This window comes from Strigops habroptila, chromosome 16 (assembly GCF_004027225.2).
Source record: "Strigops habroptila isolate Jane chromosome 16, bStrHab1.2.pri, whole genome shotgun sequence".
Taxonomy (NCBI): domain Eukaryota; kingdom Metazoa; phylum Chordata; class Aves; order Psittaciformes; family Psittacidae; genus Strigops; species Strigops habroptila.
Genome location: NC_044292.2, coordinates 3,762,009 through 3,785,849, shown reverse-complemented (window position 1 = coordinate 3,785,849; position 23,841 = coordinate 3,762,009). Strand labels below are relative to the sequence as shown.

Here is a 23,841-nt window from a genome sequence, read left to right as displayed (position 1 = left end):
GTGGGAGGAAGGAGAGGAGGAGGAGATGGGCTACTTCCGGATGCTCACATTCCTGGCTCTTTGCCACTCTGTGCTGCTCAGAGGGCAGCGAGCACAGGCCTGGAGGTGCAGAGGACAGGAATGGGTGGAACCATCCCCACCCTCGCACCTAAAACTTCTCCAGATGTTGGAAAAGCTTTATGAACCTGTTCAGAGGTTCTGGAGGGTCCCACCTCCTCTCTGCTATCCCTTGTCATAGAATCACAGAATAGGTAGGGTTGGGAAGGACCTTAAGATCATCCAGTTCCAACCCCTCATTGCTCCTTATGGAAAACTCGGTATTTACAACTACTCCAAGAAACAAGACAAAGGCTGTTCCAAGGATCATCCCCGCTTTGAGAACAAGTATTTTAAACCAGAAGAAGCCATCCAGTTTAGGTGTGCAGGTTCTAAAGCTCTCTTCTTATGCAGTGCAGCTTTCCAGGGCAGGATGAAGAGTGAGTGCCATGGTCACATTACACAGGAAAGCTGGGGAGCAGCTCACCTCCTCGCTCCCTTCCCACTTTGGATTGTTTTGACTCAAACCGATGAAGCTGAAATATCGAGTCACAGCGGCACTAAACTTCATTACAAGCTCTTAACACAGATTACTTAATAAAAACCAGGCTGCTTTAATTGCTTTTCCCCCATTAGCATTTCTGGAGGAGAAAACTCTGATTAATTTGAAGAGGCACATTTCCCCCCACCCCTTGTGCTGGCCTGTGCACCAGACCTCCTTCCCACACCAGCCTGGTCCAGAAGAGCATCCCAGAGAGCAAACAGAGCACCCAAATCCACAAGACTAAAACAAAGCGACTAAGGGCCTGGATGAACAGATGGGAGTAATGGAGTGAAGCAAACAAGGGAAAGAAAAATCTCCTCTCCTTTCTGGCAAACCCATAAAAAGTGGCACAGGGGAATGAGCAAGTGGGTAGAAGAGAACAAGGATACAGGGAATGTAGCTAACATGGTGGGGTTCAAAGAGCAAGCCCAGAAGTTGCTAGCTGACTGATGTGCTGGGGTCCTGGAAGGCACCTGGAATGGTCCCTGTTCCTTGTTCAGTTCCTGCTTGGATAGCCTGTCCCAGGAGAGGGTGGCTGCACTTTCCCCCTTGCTGGTCACCCCCAGCTTAGGAGCACTGGGAAGTTGGGGAGGAAGGAGGAGGAAGCAACCCTCATGGTCCAGCAGCTCCCTCTGGGCTGGGAAAGCCAGGGATACAACAGTCTCATGTGCAAAGGAAGAAGCCTCTTGCAGGGGAAAGCCAGAGCCCAACTGCCCCAGGGAACAAGCAGGGCTGGCAACAGCGCTGGGTTCTACTTCTACAGTCGAAGATGCCAAGAAGCTGTCCTCGCTCCATGCCCAGGAGAGCTCTCTACCTTTATCCCTCTATCAGGGATCAAGGATGTCCTGCTACCAGCTCCTCAAAGACAGGCTGTCAGAGAGGACAGACCCCTCTGCCTGATGCCGTATGTGACCTGGGTAAAACAAGCCTCCCAAAACATCCCCGGCCTTCGGGGCAACTGCCTTCAGCTCCTGTTGTAACTAGCCCTGGCAAGGAAGGATGGCAACCAGGTCCCTGAGTAGGCTGTTCTCTAGGCCAGCACACTTCAGAGACATGATAATCAAGCAGGAATTGCTCCCATGTGCCAACTCCTGTCAACCTTGCAACGCTTCGTGTTTTTCTTAAAGCCTGAGATCTTGCAGGTTACATCAGAACTCTGTTCTGTACAACAATGTGTGTATAGTGCTATCCCTCCCTCTGCTCCCCCTGCTCTCCCACTCGCAGGGCACAGCAACCTGCAATGTGATCTCTGTGCATCCTAAACACATAGAAACCTCGCTATTATTAAGCCTTATAACTGGGGGGAGGAGGGGAGTAGCTTTTGACTTCTGAAAGGACAAGGCTAGCAATATTGTTTGCTCATTTTACTTTCAAACTCACCTTAGTTTGTCCTCTCCTCTTTTTCTCTTGTATGTTCCATTAATGTACAGCTAAGACAAACTCAGCAAGAATCACAAGAAAGACACTGGGACAGATCATAAACTGCCTTGGCAAAATACGAGGGTAGTTCTGGTTGAAACACAGCTCTGCTGCTTCACCTCAGCAGATGGCTTACCTGTGGCTCTTAATGGTTAATGTGTAACTGCAGTAATAACAACACAGAAAAAAGCCCCAGCATTAATACATAATTTGTCAGAGGCAATATGCTAAAACAGGCCTTCCATATTCAGCTCAAGTAGTGAGATAAGCCTCACCTCCAGCACTGCCCCATGTGCTGAGCACCAGCTCTGGAATGAGCCCCAGCAGAAGCCATCAGAGAACAGATCACATTCACCTTCCACTATTTGTTCATTTCTCACATTTTTTGGGTTTATCAACAGATTTTTAAGAACTACATTTTGAACATGCATTTCCCTCGAACACTCAGGTGCATACTTCACACTGATTGTTCCAAGTGCTTTCCAATCGCCTTTCCTTGAGGAACTCCGGCAGGTCAGCACCCCCGTTGGCTCCCACTGGATAGCTGCCTTATGGACAGACAAACAGCCCCACATACAGTCCCTACCAGAGCTGAACTGTTCCTACACGTATAACTGGCAGAGGTCTATTAACCTGTTCCTTTAGCTACCTCCTTCATCAGGGTGCCATGGAAATCCTCCTGCATCCCAGCTGAGACAACTGCTGCTGGATCTAGTAAGGCCAGGAAGAAATACTGTCATCTGGCTAAAGGAATCAGGAGATCTGGCTAAAGGAATCAGGAGATCTGGCTAAAGGAATCAGGAGATCTGGCTTCTCCTCCCAACTCTGCTTCTGAGTCATTATTAGCATAAAATCAGGTTTGTTACATCAGTGAAGCTTGAGTAAATAAACCACAACTCATCACTGTGTTTTATTTTGCAATACCTCAGTGGGCTCCTCTCTACAAATAAACACTATTAATGCTCATTGCATTGCAGGTATATGGGGAAGGAGAGTGAGAAAAGACCCTAAACAGGTCTAAAAGCTTTATGGAGAGCAATGAAATCACACTTTTTTTGAGGATACTGACTTTCACAGGACAGGCATTTAAAAGAAAGGCAACCCTTACTTGGGGAGACTCAGAGACAGGTAAGTCATGCCTGCAGGTCTGACAGAGCTGATGGGTAAGAGAGATTGGGAAACATCCTGCTCCTTTTCTGAGGAGCCAAGGCTGAAATCCTGACTCCACTGAGGTTCATGGCAAATCTCATGCTTGCTTTAACAGCGCCAGGATTTAACCTCCATAAAGTTCAAGTGTGAAGACAGAGGCCTTAGGAAAGAGCTGGCCACCTTCATCTGCATGGATCTAGGAGACTGAGAATACCATGAAGTCAGAAGAACAACCGAAGGTGGCAGAAAAAGCAAGGTCTAAACCCATAAAGGCCTGGCCTAGTCATGTCTCCTCCAGTACTGAACCTCCTTCTTCCATACGAGTTTTTGGGGCAGGCTGGTCTCCTGCGTGATGCTCACCCAGGCAATTCTCAGCACTCACTTAAGCACTGGGCTTCTTTACGGCTAAGCTGCTCCACACATCCGCACACGAGCTCTGTGCTTGTACCTCGCTGCCCCACAGGCTCCGCACTCAGACCTCCTCCAACACTGCAGAGGGATCCTGCTCAGCTGCTTCCTCACTTTCCTGCTGGAAAACCTCTTCAGTGTTTGCACCTTGGGCAACTATTCCCCCTCATGTGGATGCTGCAGGTGCAAAATCACTAGCTGCTGGGCACAGCCAGGCTTCAGAAAGGGCTTTGGGCTGCACCTACCTTGAGTTTGAGACTAAATCGTTCTGTGTCTCCCAAGTGTTTCCTCCTTCAACTCTACATCAGGGCCCTTCCCTGAACCTCTGAGCCTTTTCAACCTGCCTAGATCCCATTGCTGGACTTGGCCCTCCATGAGGAGGCTGTATGAGCGTGTGCCATTACCCACATGAGCAGGAGGTGCTAAGGACCTTAGTGGATCAGGCTTCAGCCCCATTCCCAGGCCAGATACGGTAAGGACAGCTATAAGGCCTGCCAAGCACATGATCATCTTTCCCTTCCTTTGACTTCCCCCCATTCAGCTTTCCACAGCCGCCAACCAAACATCTGATCGAAGGCCTGGGGGAGGGAGTCAGAACTGTCCAGTCTGGTTATGAGTGAAGGTCATTGATCTAGTGCAGACCAGGGATGCGGAAAACAGGGGAGGGAGGAAAAACCCTTAGAGAGGGAGAAGAGAGGGAAGAGAGGGAGGGAGAGACAGCGCCAGGGAGTGCAGGGAAGGCAGCGGAAGTGGCTGGAACACAGTTTCACACTCCGAGACCCAAGGGCTGTTGTCAACCCGTCCTTCATGCTCACATCTTGTCACACTAGAGGTCAGGTCTCCCAAGCGTTCCTGGAGAGCTGAGCTAGCCCATATGGCAGGCAATATGTTAACAATATGGATCAGCTGCTCGTCAGGGCCTGAGCAGATGGATGTGACAACCCTGCTCTTATCCCAGCCAGGCTTTTAACATCTTTCCCTCTCCTCAACTCAGCCCTACCGGAAGAGCTGCACCCCACAACTCTTGCCTCCAGCCTAGGTGGACCGTGGGGCCACAGGTCAGAACAGGCAGCATGGAAATGCCTGCCTTGCTTTATCTGGGTACAAGCAGGCAGGGTAGAGCCCCATTCAGACCAGTGCAGGCAGGAACCGGGCCAAACTTTTATCCAGTGAGAGCGTGCTGTGAATGGAAAGCCCTTGCTATAATCCAGATACGTGCTATTAACTCCCAAGCAGGGTGATACAGTAGATACTGTATTCAGATATATGTATATGGCATGTTACCACCAGATGCCACACGTTACAGTCTAGACTGAGTTTTGTAACTGCCTGGGAAAATTTTCTCTCACAGAACAAGTAATACATAAATAGATGTATATTTTAATGGGCAAGTTAAACTCCTCCTGGCAAAGGCAGGCAAGCTGATTTCATACACAGGCGGGTAAATTTCCACAATGATTTTGCAAGGCTGTTTCATATTCCCCAGCTCAGGATCGGAGCCGTCAGGGCTGGCTGGGCTGGGCTGGCTGCAGTGCTGCACAAGGCAGAGTTCCCACCTCGCTCGCATGCACTGACCCCCAGGATCCCAGCAGAAGTAGCACAGTCAGCCCAAGTTAAGCCCCAACTTTAGGTTTACTTTTCAGATTGAAGTAAGGGGAAATGTTTTTTGAATTGAAACACAGACAGAGCAGGTATTTCTAACCATTTTCCCACATTTTTCCCTGCATAAGGGCTACCCTTCATCAACCAAACAAGAAAACTCCCCCCAACCTTTCTAGCTCTAGGACTAAACAGCCAGCTTGTGCTTATAAACAGAGTGCAAAAGCAATCACAGCCTAGGGACGGGCTCTGGAGAACGTGCAAACAGCCTCTGTAGCCCATAGCCAATTGAGTTTGTTTTGAAAGTAGAAGCCATACAACTTGCTCCAGGGCTGAAGACTGGAACAGAGGGATTTCTAGTCCAGAGCATGAGCGATCACAAAGCCACATGCCTGAGAGGCTAAATGCATCTCCTCCACTGAAGTGATGCTTGTAGAACTAGGGGGACCTCAGAAAACAGCTGGAGTCACAGGAAATACTTCTGTTGTCTCTAATGAGCTTCTGTCTCTCTGAAAAGAGCCCCTAAAGAACACTCGGCTTTGTACAGGTAAGGCACCCAGTAGGAGAAGGCAACATCAAAAAGGATTACTGATCCACAAGAACCTGAACCTTAAGGTTCATTTCAGCACTTAAGGAATTCCTGATCTACCCGTCTCCTCCTCCTGCCTTCTTGTCTCAAAGGTCTCGCACATCCCGGGCCCATGCCACATGGACATGAGGGGTTTCCATACCAGAAGCTACAGGAAAAGCTCCCTCTGATGGAAAAATGGACCCAGAACCTCTGCAGCTGCTCCCTCAGCAGTTTTTCCCCCTGGATGTTGGGCCTCTCTGGAGAGGCACATAAGGATGTTTGGTGGAAAATTCACCTGCTGCAGTCAAACCTGAGAATCTGTATCTTATGTGACAAAACCTCAAGGCTCTTCATGTTCCACTACCCTATTCCCTTGAGCAGAGCTCTGATTTGGGAAGCTCTCTTGCCTCTGGAGGCCTGGGAAGATGTATGCCCCTGCTCTAAAAGGGGACACAGGCACCAGAGCAGCTCACGCAGGGATAAAGGCCAGAGTTCCCTACATTAATAGTTCAAAACCAAGCTTTCCAAATAAAGCATGCCAGACCCTGGAGGAGTTTCAGCACAAGGAAGGTGTGGGAAGGCACAGTTCACCCATATCCCATCCTGAAGCACACTGTGTTTCCTGGCAGGTTTACTGAAAGCACTCAGGTCTGTAGGCTCCGAAGCACGTGGCAGGCACTAAGCCCTGCTGAGCCTTAGAGGATCACGGCTGTTGCTCTTTAAGGTAGAGCACTGAGAACATGAGTAAATTCCCCCCGTGCCACACAGAGCCAGGGATGAAGCCCCAGACCAACATCTCAGCCCTGTGACTTTTCTCATCTTCCCTCTTGCTAAGCCAATACAGTCCCTCCACCCCGAGCCTTCCAGTTCAGGTCTCAGCTGTACCTGTGACTCACAACAGTGCTGGATACGCTGCTTTGCCCAAGTATCATTTGTGGCACAGCAGCAAAAGACAGAGGAACACGGTGATACACAATCCCCACAGGCACTTGGGGTTGCTCATCTTCATTCGGGCATCACCATCATTCATTGGTGCCAACACAGTATGGAGATACCCCCCGAGAAAACCTCTACCTCCCCAGAGCAGACAGAATATCATACAAAGCCCAGCCAAAGCAAGGATCCTCAGCCCTTCTATGTGCAGCAGTATGGCACTGCCACCAGGTACCTCCCAAATCCCCAAACCATTGAGAAGAAATACATTATCCCACTGTCGTTATCCTACAGTGGCTTTCTTCTACCCATGTTTTGCCATACCTTTCTTTGTGGAGAAGCCGTGATGGGAGCCAAGCAGTGAAGAAAGTAAAATGGCTTTTAGAAACAGAGAGTCCCACCCTCTCATAACCTTTCTGAGTTTCCCACCGCAACCACAGACATCCTCAAACTCCTCTTCTTTTGTGAAACAAGTCAATCAGAAACTGTCCCACACAATACTTACCCAGGGGACTCCCATGCAGCCAGTTCTGGCATACTACCTACCTAATTGCTAAAACTGCACAGCAGCTCATTAGGAGAAGGCAGCTAAGAGAGGGAGCTGTTCAAACCGGCGCTTTGCTGTGTCAGCTGGGTGCCTGTGTCTGCAGAAACAGGCAGCGATGGCAGGGGTAAACCCAGTCCTACCTGTAAGCCAGCCCAAGACACACCAGTGCCACCCAAACCAATGACTTTCAGCAGCTCTTCTAAACTGTATAGGCCAGAGATTTCCCAGGAACTGGAATGGAGGCTCTGGAGAGCCAAAATCACTCACTCCAGCCCTACTTCAGAGCAGACAGTTTGATCACAGAACAAGTCAGTACCTTGCATTGAGAAGTCACCGGCTTCAAGGTCCATTCCAGTGCGCAAAGCCAGAAGAGAAGTCAGGCTCTTTGTTTTGCAGGTGGTCTCAGGTGAAGACAGTGTGAATTTGATGGCTTCCCTTCACTTGGTGAAGTCTCTTGGCCCTGAGGAGAGTTTCAAAAGGAAATGAATATTCCTTACTGAGCAGTCCAAGAGCCCAGGTGAATCACGAGCACAAGCAATGACGCCGACCTCAAATGCCACAGCCACCCACAGACCTCAGCCTTGGTCACACACAACAGTCCAGAGAGGCAAGGCACTGCACACCCTACCAAACACACTGCATCCTGGTCTCCTTCGCTGCCATGTGTGGTTCTAGCCATGCAAAAGTCAAGGTACAAACTACCCAGGTGATTATCCAGTGGGCCACACACTCCAACTTTCCCCAGGGAAAACTCCAGGTCAATCGGCTGCAGGAGCAGCCTACAGTGCTAAGCCACTTACTGCAAGGAGCTTCCCCCCCTCGCCAGCTGAGCAGTTCTGCACACATGAGATGACGTGGAAAGGGTTCTCTTGTGTTGTCTGACCGAGCTCAAAGCTCTCGCTAGCCCTGCACACCCCCACATCAGATGGAATTCTTCAACCCCAAAGACATTACAAACACAACTGGACGAGACAAAGGAAGAATTATTATTTCCAGTTTAGTGAGGCACACAGAAATTAAGTGACTTGTCAAAGGTCACTTGGCAAAGCTGAGGCAGAATTAGGAACTAAAACCCAATCTCCCAAATTTCGGTCTAATAGCTGGACAACACGAGTCCCATGTCCCTTCCTGCACTCCTTGGATGCACACTGCCACCTCTACAACAGGTTTCACCCTTATCCCCGCTCTCCCAAGACTGTTAAGACAATTCCCTTCCATTTCCTGCACGGGAGGAAATGAATAAATTCACAGATTAAAAGAACAAGAACTTTTTACTTTACTCACAACATTAAACCAAGTCCCAGCTCCAACACTTGACAGAAGCTCGGAAGCTTCAGCCCCGTCCTGAGGTGGGATTTGCAGTTTTTGGTGGTTTTTTCTTAATTCCCATCAGACAAAAATACAAGAAGCAAAACAAAAGAGGGTTGTTGAGATCAATTTGTGATAGGTGCCGGGCCAAAGAAAATGGAGCCAAAGGAGCCAGAACCCTGCAACCAGCAACCTTTGTGTCAATTTAAGCAAATATTGTGGCGTTTCCATGGCAATCCCTGTTTTGAATATCCACTACACTCACTTTTTAAAGGGCTTTTCCTGTTTGCGTTTCAACTTCAAAACCTGTAAATATTTTCAGCCTTAACACATCCCGACCTCCCCCAGCCTCTCAAATGAGATACTATCAAAGCTCTGACATGAAGCCTTCTGTCTGCGCTACCCCAAAGCTGTGAAAATTCACAGCACAAGCAGGTTACAACCCACCACGGCCGGGGATAGCAGGAGCAGGGCTGGACCTTCGTCCTGCTCTCAGCATGGTGCCAGCCTCTTTGCAGCAGTGGGTACAGGAGCCTGTTCCTTAATTCTTCAGCACTGATGAGTGAAGCGAGCCCTTGTGAACACACAGCACTGATAGATCACCCCAGCAGGTGTCTGTGAGCCTCCCTCCATCCCTTCAGCTCAGGCCACCTCTGACCCTCCGCACCAGCCAGGATCTCTGCTTGGAGCCTCCTCCTGTGACCCGCTCCTCTGCTCGCCCAGCCCCAGCGCTGGCCCCATCCCTTCCCCTCTAACCTGAACTGAACTGTGGCTGTCAATCACCTTGATTTATGCTGTGCTGTGTCATGAGCAAGTGGGAACGAAGAGTCAACCCTGTCCTCACTTGCAGCCTGGCCTAGGGTGTAAATTCTCCAGGCTCCTCAGCAGCCGCTAGCAGGTACCTGCTGCATCGCCCTGTCCCTGCTCCTCCAACACAAAGCCCATGGGGAAAGGCCTGGTGCAAGGAGCCCTGCTCAGGTGCTGGGATCAGCTCTTGAATCTGAGCACCAGGAGCCTGGTGTTAACCCTCTCCCTGAAGCTGCCCCTGCATCTAAGGCTGCTTTTCTGGGTGCGTGGAGGTGCATGAAAACACCTTCACAGACACATTGAGGACTTTCATCCCCAAGCCCCCAACTTCTAAAGCTTTGGCCTGTGGTGCTGGAGCGCAGCCCCTCCCGGCAGCCATGGGAGCGCACTGGTTAATGCTGAGTTTCCTGGCTGGGATGGATTTGTGCCAGGCCTCAAATGTTAGCTTAGTGTAATTTTTGGGAAGTCAATTTCCTTTGTTGGTTTTTTTTTCCTTGTTTTTTTTCTTTTTGTTTAAGCTTTTTTTCCTCTTTTCTTTTTAAATGGAAAAAGTAGGAGCATTTGAATGAGCGTCAGGACAGGGCCATCCATCCATGGGCTGCAGTTTCCCAAGAGCATTTTAAAGGCACCATAGTACGTGCACACAACAACCATGGAAACAAACACCAAGCGACTTCAAAAGCCGTTATGCCGAGTGCCCACAGAGGCAGCCGTGAGGAGTGGCCCTACTGCACCAACAACGTCACTCCTGGGTCCTGACCGCCTCTCCTGCCATGCCGGCTGCTTCTGATACCACCAGCAGATGATGCACGATACCTGCTGTCCTGGCCAGCTTCCAGCTCAGGTAATTACATCCCACAGGAGTTTCAGCTGGATATTTTATCCCTTCTTCACTTCCGGCCCTGAGCTGCTGCACCAGGAGCTGCTGAAACCCTGTCCAGATCCACCCCGGATGTGAGTGCATCCCTGCAAGTCCCAAGAGCCTGGTGCTACAGCAAACAACCTCCTCTAGAAACACAATACGACATACCTTCTTACATACATCCCATAATACCCCCACCTAAGAATGAGATGCAGAGCTGGGAAAACGAAATTGGCCAGCCGTGCCAGGAACCAACAACTTCTGGAGGCATGTGCTTAATGCTGCCCAATGGAGCAGTCATGTGGGACACAGACACTGGCTCCTCAACTTCCTTGAAGTGGAGATTCTCCTCCCATCATCTCAGAGGAATTAGAACTTGTGGTGGCAGTGGTGAAAGGCTAAAGCCACTGGCCTGCCTCAGCCAAGGGCATCACGTGCCACGAGGGATACTGGTGGTGTTGAATGTATGGGGAAAGATGGGCCAGGAGAGAAGAACAAACCTGGCAGGGTTCAAAACAGGCCAAATCAAAAGGTAAGGGTCCTCACTGTGTCTCCCAGCCCTCTCACCATGCTGCCACTAAAAAGCCATGAGTAGGAAATGCTCCCACCAAACCCTGCCAACATGCATTTCAAAGTGCTGGCAAAGATGTGGGTGCCTCATCCTCCCACGGGAGCTGTGCTTTGGCATTTGCCATAGCCCCAGGAATTCAGAGCCCTTCTAAGTTGCCCAAAATGTAAGAAAATCACCCACTCTCCACTCAGGACAGCACAGGAGCCCCCATGCTTGTAAGTGGGCTCTATCAAAACTGTTTCATGCCCTCTTTGTCTTCTTCTTTCACAAGACTCCGGACCAGATCCTCACCTGGTGTAAAATCAGTGCAGTTTCGGTGGCTTCAGTGAAGTCATGCCAATTTAAACGAGTGGAGGATCCGGCCCTCCAAGTTACTGGAGTTGCCAGTTCTTCCTTTGGATAATCCCGAGGGTGATTTCACACAAGCAGCAGCACAGGCCCAGCCAGCCTGGCAGGATCAGCTGTGCTCTCCTACCCCCCACGAGGAGAGTCCCTGCTGTGGGACCCTGCTGCACCAGCACTGGGCGGATCATCATCTGCTGCTTCTACCCAGTTCCCTTCTCTCTGTTGCTTAATGAGAGATAGATGCACCACAGAGTAAATTACTCCAGGCTTTGGATCCACGTTTTCCAATTGCTCTTAGCAGGGAGCGAGCACCCAGGCTGGCTGTGTATCTGGAGGGGTGCAGGAGCAGAGTTACTTGTCCACATCACAACCCAACCAGGTTAGATCTTCCTTTGCTATTGAGAGAACAGCACGTCTCTACGAACAAACCAGATCTGATTTTCCCCTCCCTCCACTCCCACCAGCCTCTACCCCAAGGAAGGTAAAGATCCCATCACTTCCTGGCAGGGGAGCAGCCACAAGTCCCTTCCTTGTCCCCAGTTCCACTATCACCCTTCCATCCGTTGGCACCACGTCCTGCTGGGAGGGAAGCGGCAGTGCAGGCATGAAGAACGTGGCACAGCTTCAGCAGGCACCGGGTGTGCAAGAACCTCCTGTGCTCTGCCCTCACAAGTCCTTTGCTATCCCCCCAGAGCAATTTTCTAGGCAACAGCGCGGTTGCATTCCCTTCCCTATCTCCTAATAAATATCATGCTAAGCAAGATGAGTATCTTCTTCCCAGACCAAGCAGCATGACCCACTTTCTGAATCAGGGCAGATGCAATTGGGCCCTGGAGTCCTGGACCCCTCCCAAAGCAGAGAGATTTTGTAACAATTACAGCAAGAAGCAGAAGGAATAGAAAAGTAATAAGTGATCAAAGAGTGCAGTGGTGGAGCTGAAGCTGTGGGGTAATTACTACTCCTTGCCATCCTACGCTCTGGCATTTGCCTAGGACACTGAAGCAAGAGCTTCAGTGCACGTTCACACAACATCTCCTCTCCACTGCCCTACATTCCTCAAAAGTAACAGGTCCAATTTCAGATTCTGGCTAATGGCTCAGAGGAGACAACTGCTGCCCTCCCAGCACACCCACCCGCATTATTCCCCTTCTCTTTTCCTTTCCCCACAACAGAGCACACAGGACTCGAGTTCCAGCAGTGCAAGCTCCCCACCATCAGACATACGAACACCTACCCCTGCCCCACTGACAGCCTCAAGGCTTCCAACATGGCAGCAGCGCCCTGGCACCCCAACACTGATGTCTGGCTCCAGTGCCAGCTTCCAATTGTCACTGAGCCCCACTTGTCCCCAGTCCCCTCCTGACACGGAGCTTCAAGACCTGCTGTTCACAGTGGGGAGGGTCAAGCTGTGGTCCTTTATAGGTGCAGTAAAACAAAAAACCCCTGCAAAAGACTGGTGCTTTGGGCTTGGCTTGCCAGCCACATGGCAGAGAGAGGAGGTGGCTGGACCCTCATCCCAGCACTGTGACTCTCCATTTGGAGATGCTCCATTTTCCCAAGGAACAGCTCTGTACTTCCCCAGATGTAGCTGAGATCAGACTATGACCCAATGGGCATGGAAAACAATTAAAAGGAGGTGGGGTGAGTGTCAGTAGTGCTTTCACTGCTTGAACCCACAAATAAAACTTCCCTCCCAGAGGACTGTGGCCAAAAAGCATGTAGAAAATCCCATACCATGGACAAAGTGCCATGATGAGCCCAAACTGGCTCCTGCACCGTGCTCCGGGGCACACAAGCCCACGAGTGTCTGTGCCCAGCGGGTGCTGGAGGCCCACCAAAGGTCATTCTTTCCCTGCCCTGGGCACACCACGCTGCCTGTGAGCCTTAGAGCAGCTCCACGGGAGACGAGCCCCCCGTGCCAGGGATGCACAGACAGCAGGAGACAGCACTTGCCTCAGAGCAAGTCTGACAGACAAGGAGCGGAGCTGCCGTCACTCATCCAGCTCAGGGCTGGCACTGGCTTCCAGACTCAAGACTTCACTGCCTGCCCACTGGAACAAACCACCACCAAGACAACCGCGCAGAAACACGCACTAAGGGGTGCCCCAACCAGCACAGGCAGTTGCCTTCACTGTCTGACACGGAGACATGAGGCAAAAGTAACTTTTAAAGGCTTTCCCTATCAATTTTTCTTCCTAGTTAAATAAAAGGATTATGAAATAGAAAAAGAAAACCCTTTCACCCAAACTTCAGAGATAAAAAAAAAGGGGGGGGGGAATCTTCATCTTAATTCAAAATCCTATTTGATGTGTCGTGGCATGAAAATGTTTTTCGCTGCATTTTTTCAGTGTGATCTCATGCGCCCTGCGAACGGGGTACGCCCAAAACACCAGGTATTTTATGGGACACAAACAGAGCGCAAACATACACAAGTGAAAAAAAAAACAAAACAAAACAAAAACCTGGGATTGGTAAATATTTAAATTAATCAGAGCTGGCATCTGTGCAGCCTCCCCTCCCAGAGAGAGGGATGTTTGCAGCTTGGAAAGAAAGAAAAGTGAATAACATGACCTTTTCCTTCATGTTTCTTCGCTCGCTGCAGTTTGATGGGTTGGAGCAGCGCAGGCACCTCCCAAAACCAAGTCCAGCAAGTGCAGCCCAGGCTTGGGGGGCTTGGGGCCGGAGCTGGCCAAGGGAGTTGCTCCAACCTGTTTGCTGTCTCACTCCATAATACGTGGGGGGTTTTGTTGTGTTTGTTTTTTACTTCTTCTTTTTTTTCTTCTCAGTTTAATTGTTGGAGGAGTTTATGAAGCTGTTTGCCAAAAAACAATGGGCTCCAGGGAGCCAGCTTACACAGAAAGGGTGTGCCGCTCGAGCCAGGCCGTGGAGCCATGGAAACCACCACCTTCTGCATTCGCCCAGGTGAAGCCAAAGCTTTGGGGATGGCTTGTGAAATCAGCACAGGTCTGCAAGGAAGTGGAACACGTACATGCAAGCGTGCAGTGAGCACTCAGAATGGTGGTCCCATGCGCCGGCACCTCAATCTCCCATAAGCAAGGGTGAATGCTCACACTGGTTTTACTTGGAAGGTTACACAAACACATTAGTAAATGCATGAGGTGTTTGCACACCAGAGCGCTTCTCCAGGTTGGCACTGTGGGCAATGGCACAGGCAGAGACAGTTCTGCCCCTGCAGCACATCCAGACATGCAGACTAGCAAAGCTCCCTGCTGCATGACAGAGAAATGGGGATCTGAGCACATGTGTGAATAAAAGGCACCAGAAGGGAAGCTGCTGGTGGTGGTGGGCAGGGGGATTGGTGAGGGAAGAAGGGGCTGGTGTCTGCCCAGGTCAGTCTGCAGCAGCAGGATGGAGGTATTTGAAGGGGGATGTTTGTCTTTCAAGCTGGCGTGTGAAGGCGGGTGGCTGCAGAGGGACCCTGCCTGCATTCTTCTCAATGTTAGCAAAGAAAACAGAGAATTCCTCAGAAGCACTGGCTGCCGGCCTGACTGACACCAAGCAACCCAGGAGCAAAGCACAGAGATGGGATTTTAAAGCCATCCAGCTCCTCTGTCTGCTCCAGGAAAACGAGCTACCACCGGGAAAGGAAGAGTGCTCTGAACTGCGGCTCTTTTCAAAGAGGCACCATCCATTACTCCCACTGCCAGCTGCTGAGCATGTGCTGACGACATTCCAGGTTACAGGATTTCACCCACCCTGGTGAAACAGAGAGAAGTGAGCAGAGGATAAGCCTTACCAGGCCATCTCCTGCACATGAGCACAGAGCTGGCCAGAGCCAGTGAGAAGCCAGATCTCTCTTCCTCTGGTTTGACTTCAGCCCACCACATTAACAGTGGGATGATTCGATCCTGGCATTTCTCTTACCTGCAGTCAAAGGTCCCTGACCACAAACCACATTGAGAATCAGCTCCTGTGCTCAATGAACCCGAGAGGAGTACAGACCCCTCAACGCAGGAGACATGAGGGCAGTGATGTTTCTCTCGGTGCAGGGAAGGAGGGAAACCTTTGAAAGCCCATCACCACTCCTATGATTCACTGTTGCATTATATTTACACCAGACCCACACAAACGCAGTGACCTGGCCTTTACCCATTCACAGCCGTGTTTTCCCCCTTCACTGGAGCATCCCAAGGTAGGTGCCAGACACCCAATCAAGCACAGTTCAACTGGAAGGTTCCCAGGGCCACCACCCAGCCAAGGCAGAGCATGTGGCATCAGACAGGACTCAGTGACAGCACCCAAGCGCTCCAGCCACCACCTCCATGTCTGGGCTGTCCCTAGGGATAGCCCACGGCTGCTGCAGGGGCAGCTGACAGGGATAAGGGGAGCTCCAAAGGGGACCACAGGAAGGGCCCAGCAGGCCCACAGAGCAGGCAAGTGCCGGTAAGGCTTGGTGCGTCAGCCTTTCTGGCATCGACCTCCCAAACTCATTCAGATATTTCCCTTTTTTTTTTTTAATTTAATGTTCCCTATAATTCATCTGTCCCAAAAGATAATCAATAGAGGCCGTAATGAAAATTTGAGCCATATTTTATGATCCGCTGCAGGAGAAAGGGCCACATCAGCAGGACCAGCCTTGGCTTCCAGCATCATTCCTGTGTGTGCTCGCCTGCTCGCTGGCCAGACCCCCCCCCTCCACCCGCCCAATGCTGCTGACAGGGGCAGGTCCTACAGGAGAAGCTCCCACCCTTCCCTTCCTCTTCCAACAGCAGCTCTGGAGCCGCAGTTGAAGATGTACGTGGGGGGAAAAGGGGAGTTCCTCCAGAGTCCAAAGGGCCGTGACCCAGCAACCCTGGGGAGCCTCCCGAGCATCCCTCAACTCCTCAGCTCTGAAACAGATCCTATGGCCCTAAATCAGGCCCTGAGGGGAATATGGTGATTGTGTTGCAGGATCTGAAGGGTTATTTCTACCCTTCACAGTAATTCCCTAATCCTTGGCATTGCCTCTCAGTCAGGCTGGGCTTCACGCACCTCTTCTCCCAAACATCACCCAAGGGTAAGGGTGGTCATTCATGGGGGAGGAAGAGGGATTCCCCCAGGAACTGCATGAGTCTAGAGCTTGCTGTGGTTCACTGCAGCCTTTCATGGCTTCTACCATTGATGGCAAAGACCAATGAGGCACTTTTGGGCTCCCAGGTTCATAAGCACCAACAGAGTTATGCAGAAGAGATCACACTGGGCTGAGTACTCTCAATTTCCAAACACTAAACATCAGCAGCCACAGGAGCAAACTCCCTAGCTCCACTCCAGCAAAACGCTTATCTCCTCCCTCCTGTGCACCAAGGACTGTCAGCTGGGTCTCAGTATTAATCCTACAGGCACATTTGACCTTTTGAATGGTTTGAAAAAGAGGAATCTGGAATCCAAATTTTGTCCAGCACCACTGGAAAAACAAGGAAGGAAATAGTTCCAGGAGCCTACAGCACATTCTCACTTCTAGCTTAAACATCTATGTCCAGTCACTAGACTGAGCTCCTCCTTGTCTAGGCCAAGCCTCAGGCAATCCCACCTACCTCTCTTTTTCCTTTCAGGCACAAATATTACTACTCCTCCCCAGTTCATCCATTTTATTACAGTATATATTAATGCAGGAGCTTGTGCTGCCCTTACTTCCCCAGGTAGGCAGTGGCAAGGAGGAGCAAGCACGTCTCAGTGCCAGCCTCCACATGCTGCTGGGTGGTTTTCATTCCACATTATAAATCCCACAGCCCTTTCAAGCACCTTCATCTATTCTCCCAGCACACAGCTAGGGAGGTTTGTTGTTCTTGCACATGCACACGGGCTGAAACGAAGGCAAAAGCCTCACTGCTGTTCCCGTAACCCTTTTCCACCTCGGATTCCCAGCAGCGGGTCCCCTGTCCTCCCTCTAAAGGCTGGAGCATATTTCATTGCCTGAAGCTGCCGCGTCCGCAGGGAGCCGGAGGTAACAAAACCGTCTTTGATTTGGCCAAGGGAGAAATATCAGAAGTGAAAGGCCAGAGTGAGGAATTTATAACAGCAGCTAAGGCAGCAAAAACACAAGCGCCTGACCAGAAGCTGCCCTCCTGTTCAGCATGTCATAATGTTCAGCTTCCCACGTGTGTTGGAGGGGCAGGATGCTGCAGAGAGCACGGCAGAAACCACCAGTTTTCTACACACAGGAGCGTGCTGACACCCTCCTGAGACCCCTCCTGAACAGTGCTGAGCCCTGAGGCACAGGCTGGAAAGCCAAGAAGCCTCTGCTCACCCAGAGGTGCAGGTGTGAGCTTGTATTATCTCCCTGCTTGAGACTGTTGCCTTTCCAAAACTGATGCAGCAGCACTGTGTGTGGGTATATGGGTGATATTCTATTCCCCAAGATAGAAAATGCTCCCTATCCTGGACTGGCAGCCTGAATCCCCATCATCAGCAAGAGCAATAGCCGATTATTTCCACCTTTCCTTTCCCTTGGAAACTTAGAAACCAACCATCTTTATTTAAAGAATACAACACCATATTGAAATTAATTATTGCTTCCAACAGGTAAATAAGGTGAGAGATTTGCAAGATGTGTGGCAGGAGGACTGTGAATCCAGAGGACGTGAGTGAGCAGCTTCATGCTTTAACTTACACAAGAAAGGGGCCTGACATCCCAAGCAGAAGTGTTTCTGAAGCCCCGTGTAAGCCCCAAATACACCCAATCCTCCCTTTTTTAATCCAGCTGCCAACAAAGTGGGCCTTGTATGGACACAGATACCTGCCTATGAGAAGCTCAGGGGAGAGCACACAGGGATGTAACAGGGCTGTTGCAGTCACTGCTAACTTGCCCCAGATTTGAACTGGTGACCCTCACTAATATCATCCAGTCCCCTGATATCCTCAGGGAGCAATCAGCACGTTTTATTAACCCAGCCAATTTTAGAAGTGCACACGCAGTATTCTGGTTACTTGTTACAATCATGCATTACAGGTCCATTCCATACCCATGCTTATGCCGAAGTGATGTGCAGTACTTTGAGGCTGTTATTACACTGTCAGACCAACTGCATGAGGGGGTTGGAACCGGTTGGAACCCTTCCAACCCAAACCATTCCATGATGCTATGATTGTGGGGCTGAACGAGCCCCAGCTCTCTCAGAGCACAGTGTATCTACAGACATCACTTGCAGCAGAAATATTCTAACCTAATAGAAAGCCTCCGAGATCCCCACCACCAAATCCATTTTTTAAAATGACATGTTTCCACCTATTGGTCCCTGGAGTGAACTAATTGCTTTTGCTAGTTTTAAAAGGCAGAGTTATTTCACTGAAAAAAATGAGCAAGCGCATGGGAACGCAGAGACATCCTCGGATTCCTGACGTACAATCACCAAGTATGCAGATGTATTTGCTGCCCAAACAGACTTCCAGCTTTACTGCATGACATGCCACATGGGAATTCTTCACTTCCCAGTGAAGGTGGGAGAACGAGATGTTAAAGCAACCTGACCAAACTCAAATAGCAATTTACTAAGAGCTGGAAGATTTCTGTCTGTGCTCTAACCACTAGGTTATCCCCTTCTTTGCTGAATAAACTTGTCTGTCTAAGGGGAGACTATTTCCACTTGAAGCCTGGTGGTTTGGTTTGTGTTTTATTAAATTGGGGTGTGTTTTTTTGGGTTTGGGTTTGGTTTGTTTTAAAGCTGACACCAGGGAAGCTGTTCAGCAGGGGATCACTCCAGCACTGTGCTTTGGTACCTATCTGGTTCAGAGAAAGACTCACTGAAGAGACGGCCAGCAAGAACAGAAACCTTTTTCTACACCCTGCAAACACATAGCCACACATTCACGTGTCCTGGGGACAAAACTGACAGTCCTACACCTACCTGTGCTGGTGTATGGTGGGATACTCACAGTCCAGAACAACCTATTTACAGACAGTACAAATGTACAAATGATGTAAGTAACAAGATCTGAAAAAATCCTAGATAAAACTAAAATTAGAGGGACAAACTCTTCCGGGATGATAACTAGAGAAAAAAGGTGTGTGTCTTTCCAGAAACCTGTACTTACCTGTAGCAGGATGCAACCCCACACCCTGGGTGCAGAAGCACATCCTGGGACATGCTCATCCCATAGTTCTTGTGAACACCAGTCCTCACTGCTGAGCAGAAACCCAACGGGAAGCAAGAAATCCCTACGGCATTCTAGGTAAAAGCAGTTCAGCCCCACCATTTCCTGGGAAAGCTTCAGGTGAGATTCCCTTTCCCAACTCTGAGGGAATGGCCTTTTACTTTGATGAAGCTCGGCTCTCTTTCAAAGGAACCACAGCTGAAGGTGACCACTGCTCGTTTTTTTATCATCATTTTATGAACATGTTAACCTTAATTCACAAATGCTCTACAGAGTGAATTTGCTCCCATTTCATTTTTCATACTTGATTAACAGTATTTCAGACGTGGATTTCTTTTAACGTGTGCAAGAAGTTACCTCATACAAACCTGAACAGGTTTAATGCAGTGTTACCTCTCTGATTTATATGAATTTTGAAGAAATCTGTTACTAATTCATTTGAACTGAGCCAAAATAATTGTTTCCATGCAGGCTATCAGTTTAACTACCACATCTCAAGTTAAACAGGTATAAACGTTTTATACATAAAAGGCTTTAGATTATAGAATACAAACACTACCATTTCCCTTTCTTCAGCACTTACGCTCCAGATTTCCTTTGGGAATTGATGTGTTGGACAGTGGAAAAGAGTCCGTCTTGTGTGTGGACTTGGAGGTCTCTTTGGTGTCGTGTTTACAAGGCACGTGAAGTTTGGACAAGGTAATAAGCACTTTCCCCCCTCCAGTTCATTGTTTAATGGATGTTTTCCTTTCATGATTTTTATTTAGAAAGATCCTCTCTTGTTTTCCAAAAGCCAGGCTTTATGGAGGAAACACGCTGACCTCAAACCATCATCTCCAAGCACAGGAAAGCTGCTTAAGACGTTACCCGCTTATTGCGCACACATACCTCTACCCGGAGATTCTTAATCTTCACCCACCCAAGATTAAGGCAATGCAAATGATGAAATCGATACCAGTACAGACAGCAACATCTATTGCAGTTTCAATGTTTTTGTTGTATTTTCCCCTGAACTATTAAAGCAGTATGATTTTAATGTGATTGTTGTTGTTTATGCAATACAAATCTTCAGTTGTTTGATGCTGTGAGTACTTATGCAAATGCCTCTCTTCCTTACAGAAACCTTTCCTTTGACATCTTATGTGAGTAAAGAAAATATTTGAGTGTTTGCAAGCTAAGGATCCATTTATATTTAAGGCTCCATTACTGATCAGGAGGCAAAGAGTGTCCTTAAGGTGGATATAAATTATAGTTACACTAATTTTAAGGCCCTTAGTCTCTGTCCTAGTGATGTAGCAGAAGAGCTTTCGAATAAAGGAGATTCTTCTCTCACAGCAGTTTCAGTTCTTTTCTTCCATTAATCAAAACCTACCCTATATATATATATACGTTTTCTCTCTATATGCATGTCTGAATACCTCTTTGAGGCTTAACACTCCTGCACCTAAGATTCAAACAAAACAAATAAAAAACTCCTTTTGCAAGCAACTACAACAGGCATTTCCAGAAGTTACATCACATAACAAGTCATGCAATTAAACTTTGATGAAAAAATAAAAACACAAACACCAAGCAGCCCCTAGTGCTTGCTTTGTCCCTCAAACAATCCATCATCAAAAAAAGCAGGACGTGAAAATGGAAGAAACCTCCGACTAAAGCTGTGCCGTAAACAATTTTTTTCCTAATGAATTCCACCTCTTTACTCCACTGAATCAGCAGAGCCAGATGGAATTTCTCTCCTCTCTTCCTTCTCTCTGTATAAAAGGATGTACTGCTGATAAAACTAGTAACCCATGAAGATCACTTCCCCGAGGTGAGATGCCTCCTGCCAGCGTTTCTGCTCTCAGGGGGTTAGAGTCTAACACCCTTCCTCCTCCTCCTCCTCCTCCCCAAGATGCTGTGTCTCGCTCTCTGAGCTGGTCCTGGAAACCAGAGGGACTCTGGTACTGTAATGTGAGAGGAATAGCAGAATGTGTCTTACAGCAACTAGAAACGCTCCTGCACGTGCATATTTCTCTTATTAAAAGCACAGTTCTTCCGAATTTCTAAGCACCTGCAGCTTTGGAAGGCTTCAGCTGGAGCTGTGAGCCTTAAACACCTCCCCAGAACGGGTGCCTGAACCTTCACATTCTGCTTCTCTTTTTCAACCTCACCCTCTCCTATTTTTCCACACCTGCAAATGATATCCCTTGAAAAATCAAACCTTTTATTTCATGTCTGCTGAGATCCTATCATCTGATGAAAGGTAACTGGGGTTTACACAAGGACAAGAGAACAGAAAGGGCTTGTCATTTCCAAAATACTATTAGGAAAGGCAAGAAGGAAGCAGAAGAAGGGTCACAGCTGGACCATGAAAACCACTAAAACTAGGAGACACACACACAGAAACACCTGAGCAGTTCCATGCCTCCAGTTCTTTCAGTGCTGCAGAAACAGGACTCAGCACAGTGAGGAGAGGTAAATTCAGGCTTGTACAAAGGCGACAATCCAGCCTTCCTGTGCCTCTTTTTCCTAATGTTTGGGGGGTTGTGTTTTCTGCAGTGTGTAACAAAACCAAATCTGAAACCAAGATCAATCGTAGAACGTCTGATGTAATTTATTTGTCACCGTTTCTTTTTCCCACTGTAGCTCTTTTCAACAGTGGCATAACCAGTTTGTTTAAGGCTTTTAGCCCCTAAACCATTCTATGTGCACTCCAGATAGTGCAGAGGGAGCCTGAAATGAATTTAAAATTGAAGTCAGTAAAATGCACCAGAAAAAAAAATAAATTAGGGAAGTGTCTTGGTCATATTTTTGTCCTTAAGAATTTTTTCCCTGTTTGTGGAATAGAAGTTTCAGCAGTAACATTATTCTTTCCCCTACCTGCTAAAAGGGATTTCAGTTTTTAACTAAGGCTGAGTTTCCTTCATGGATTGAAATGATTTTCAGTGAAACCTACATTTGGATAGCATTTCTTTTACAGTTCACTGTATTACAAAATCAAACATCTGTCTGTAAGAAAAGAATACTATCTTACATTTACAAAGCCCTTTTCCTCCCCAACCGGTTCATGGTAAGGGGAGGTCCATGCCATGGAAATGCAGCCAGGCACCACTGAGCAGGCAGTACAACATCCAGGGGCCTGTCCCATAGGAAAGAAGCACGAGTAACCCTAGATTGGCATTAAAATAAACCCCAATTTACCCAAAAAGGCAGATCTTTTGTTCTCAAATGTGTCCCAAGCTGCAAGAAACCTACAGGGTAGCTCCAGGTTTTTAAGACAAATAACAGCCCAAGTGAGAATCAAAATGATAGTCCCCAGAGGATGAGGAATCCCAGCCACATCTCCACACCATCCCTTAGCACACAATAATGCCAGGCACAAGGCTGAGCACAGCAAAGTCATACAGACACTGGCTTTTAAAATGGTTTTGATTCAAAGGCTGCAGCCTGGCAAAGTCTCACACTGTATGGACTTGCCCTATTCAGAGCACGGAAAGACTACTGTCCTTTTCTTCCCATACCATGTATGAACCTCTCACCTTCCCCACACCACTGAAGGTATTGGGAGGTCTCTTCTGTGCACCAGATTGCTTCCCCCAGCTCCAAACAGGTGAAAAAAGAGCAACAAATTTGGTCAGGGTGCAGCAGATTGCAGTAACAGCAAAGCACCGAGCAGTGCTCTTCTGTGGCTTAAATTAAGACCTAGCTCTAGCACGCCATCTCACCCAGAGAAGGAGAGATCCCATCAAACAGGAGCTGGGCTGGGCTATGAAATCTGGGATTAGACATCTGGAAAACCATCTGAGAAAGCAGGCTTGGGAAGGCAGTGGGGGATTGAATACCTTATTATCCTCCCTGTCTGGTAAACACTTCCAGCCATCTCAGCGCGCTCACTACGCGTCCTCCCCACCTCAGGTGTGCGACAGGCGTGTAGAGACACAACCTGCCGATGACAGGAAGGAAGAGAGACACGAGGAGGGACTGGGAGAGCAGGACAAATGAAACAAGGCAGGCAAAGGCCAAGGTGACAGGAACAGCAGCGCCCGGCAGCAGGAATGGCAAATTGGAATCAGTGAGTATCTCTAAGTACTGCAGGAAGCCACACTGCACCTTGAACCAAACCTGGGAGCCCCAAATGCTGGGTGCACCACGTCCTCAATGGGAAGGACCAAGTAGTTGTACCAAGCATAACAGTTGCTTTGAGAGGCCAAACTCGGCCACAGAAGAGCTCCACTAACTCGAGAAGAGTTTTAAACGCTAACTCTTCGTGAGAAGAGTCTGGAACACTAACCTAGCTCTCTAGGTGAGAAAACATTTCCTGCTTGGAGTCTGGAGCTTTCCAGTTTCCTTGAGGATGAATGGTGATGAGTCCAAAACACTAGTCTGATAACGAAACAGAGCAAGAGAGAAAGCTCGTGGGCCTGGGGGTTCCCACGACTGCCTTAGCTGAGCAGTTCTGCCTGCCTGGAGCCAGGAAGAGCTGCACAGGGAGATCAAACCTGCCCTGCAAAGTCCCAAATCCAAGTCATGCAAATTCCAGCCTTCCTCCAAGCACTGATACCAACACGGGGACTCTGACTTCATCAGATGGATGAAGGAAATGGAAAAAGGAGGGGGGGCCTTACTGCCTACACACACATGCACACACCCCACCTCAGGCAATAGAGGG

The 23,841-nt window shown here is 48.9% G+C and overlaps 1 protein-coding gene across 1 annotated transcript in view; it reads right to left on the bottom strand.

The window, feature by feature from the left end:
• CASZ1 (castor zinc finger 1) overlaps positions 1-7,588 on the bottom strand; it is a 163,793-nt gene extending 156,205 nt beyond the window's left edge. Inside the window, exon 1 of the mRNA XM_030507634.1 lies at positions 7,523-7,588. The gene's annotated coding sequence lies outside the window, so the exon portion shown is untranslated. The remainder of the gene's footprint in view (positions 1-7,522) is intronic.
• Between the last annotated feature and the right edge of the window lie 16,253 nt (positions 7,589-23,841).